Source organism: Cyprinodon variegatus, unplaced genomic scaffold (assembly GCF_000732505.1).
Source record: "Cyprinodon variegatus isolate N-32 unplaced genomic scaffold, C_variegatus-1.0 Scaffold157, whole genome shotgun sequence".
Taxonomy (NCBI): Eukaryota; Metazoa; Chordata; class Actinopteri; order Cyprinodontiformes; family Cyprinodontidae; genus Cyprinodon; species Cyprinodon variegatus.
In genome coordinates this window covers 410,656-413,482 of record NW_015150610.1, presented here as the reverse complement: position 1 = coordinate 413,482, position 2,827 = coordinate 410,656, and positions in this window count along the sequence as shown.

Here is a 2,827-nt window from a genome sequence, read left to right as displayed (position 1 = left end):
ACATGGCTTAAAACAGAATTAGATTTTGTGATAAAAGGATATGATATTGTACAAAGGGACAGGGAAGAGGAAAGTGGGATGGATGTTTAATCTTAATAAAACGGGGAACTCAATATAGATTTATAGGAAGAGGGAAACAATTACAAAATGTTAGCGGTAGAAATTTTGATTAAATATGGAATTATTAAAATATCTAATTTCTATAATCCTTGCAAAAAAACTTTGTTTAGAGGAAAGGGGTGAATTGATTGAAAATATAAACTGTAAGGTAATTTGTTGTGGAGATTTTAAAGCTCACCGTACACTTTGGGATAGTAATAATAATTCAAATGGAGAGGTGATAGAAGAAATAATGGATATACAGAATCTGGTTTGTATTAATGATGGAAGTGGTACCAGAATTAATATTAGCAATGGATCAGAATCAGCAATAGATCTTACATTAGTATCTAAAGATATAGCACGAATCAATAATTGGAAAGTTTTAAAAGACTCAACCATAGGAGGTGATCATTATCCAATACTAATAAAAGTGGGCTTTGAGGTAGAACAAAGTTATATTGAAGGTATAGAAAGATGGGTTTTTAGCAAATGCTGATTGGGAAAAATATAAGAGAATTAGCTATGTAGAAATGCAAAAGGTTCATATTAAGTCAGATTTTAATAACATAAATGTTTCTGTTTGTGAATGTGTATTAGTTGCAGCTCGACAATCTATCCAAAGCAAAAAAAAGAAGCGGGAATAAGAAAATAGTACCATGGTGGACAAAAGATTGTGACTTTGCGATTAAATCTCGAAATAAAGCATTTCAAATGTTAAAGAAAAATCCAAATTATCAGTCATTTATGGAATATATAAGATCACAAGCTCTTGTCAAAAGAACTGTAAAATGTGCAAAAAGGGTTTACTGGCAATCGTTTTGTAAAAATGTAGGTCTCTTATTTAAAAAGGTTCAAGAAGCTATTCATAAAATAGAAGACTGGTCCTTTAGATGGGGATTCAAAATTTCTGTATAAGGCTTTGTTTTTTACAAGGAAAAAAGATATTGAAGATACAAAGTTAAAAACTTATAGATATGACCTAGAAAGGGTAAAACAATTACAATTTTGGGGCATATGGTTGGAAGAAAGACTTACTTGAAAAGTTCATAATGAAAAGATGATTGATAAATGCAAAAGAGCTCTAAATGTTATGAAGTGTTTGATGGGGAATGAGTGGGGAGCTGAGCGGAAAGCATTGGAATTAATTTATACAGGTTTGATTAGGTCTGTTTTTGATTATGGATGTATTCCTTTTGGTTCAGCATCAGAGTCATTACTTTAAAAAATTGATATCGTTCATTATCCAGCATTTAGATTATGCACAGTGTTGTGGTTCCAGTTTGTAGTTAGTTTTCTTTTTCAGTTCCACCATTCGTCCACCAGATGGTGCCATCTGGTTACTCCTGTCTACGAGGGCTTGCCTACACATCTCAACTACCCACACCTGCAACTAATCATTCATCAGGTCAGAGGAGTAGCTGACTGTCATCACCTCTTTGTCAGACTGTTTGCCTGTTTTGGGTACTCTAGCTCCTCTGAGCTTTGCTAAGTTAATCACTGAACTTTTCTTGTGAATTCATGGTCTTACCTTTTTTCTCTTGTGAATCTTCGGCAGGAAACCTTAAGATCCTCTGGGATTTTTCAAGTCCTTCCTGCCCTGGAAGAAAACCTCTCGAGATGCTGAGAGTTCCACTACTCACCTCTTCTGAGCTCCAACCACATCAAGATTTTCATTTTAGAGTCTGCTCCTCTGTGCCACCATAAACTTACCTGTCTGCCCTCCAACGACTCGTCCACCTTCAACCAGGTAAGGCCTCCACAAACTGGAACCTCTGACCACCCTCCAACTCAAGCAGCTAGTTCAAGTAAGAACAGAGCATCAGTCTTCTGCATTTTTTGCCCACCAACTGTGAACTCACCTTATCACTCTCTCCTTTTGTGCAGTCGCACCTGGATTCCTTGCCGCAGGACCCACCAAGCTGAGATTACCCGATTTCTGTCTTTTTGTGTAAAGGAAAAAGCTTTCAAACTTTAACTATCTCTCTGTGAGTGTTTCTGCATGTGGGCAAGAAGTATTAGACCCATCATGACACACAGGGGCCATAAAAACAACACCAACATCAGCATTACAGGTAGAAATGGGAGGGAAATGCCACTACAGTTGAGATTACAATTACTTTCTACTTACTGGTTTAATGTAATGAATCATTGTGCAGCTCATCCATGCCAAGAAATTTCAAAACAATGTTGGGGAGGGGGGAGGAAAAAATTAAATTCCTTTGGATGGTCAGCAGATAATAATATAAAAGATCTAGAATTATTTATATATATATATATATATATATAAAAGTTGGTAAACCAGTTATTAGGTATTTAAGTCACCCATCATTGTTGCCTAATATAGATACGGATTTAACTTGGCTGTTTAAACGGAAAAACAAGGAGAATATCTCTAATTCAAATATGGTTCAGCAATATTCAGATGAGAAATAATATGACTTTGTCATCTTTTTTACAAATGCTTCAAAAGATTCAAATAATAGGAATGTTGCTTTGTTTATAGTTCCAGAATTTTATTGTAACTCAAGTAAAAGAATCAGTGTCAGAGTTTCAGTCTACAAATGTTTGGGATCATGATGGCCTTAAAATGGACTGAAGAAATACGTCCATTAAGAAGCATAGTTTGCTCTGATTCTAGTTCAGCATTATTTTCGTTTAAACACAGTCACTCAGACTGCAGACCTGATCTATTAGCGGGAAATCAGGAGTTATTTAGAATTCAAGC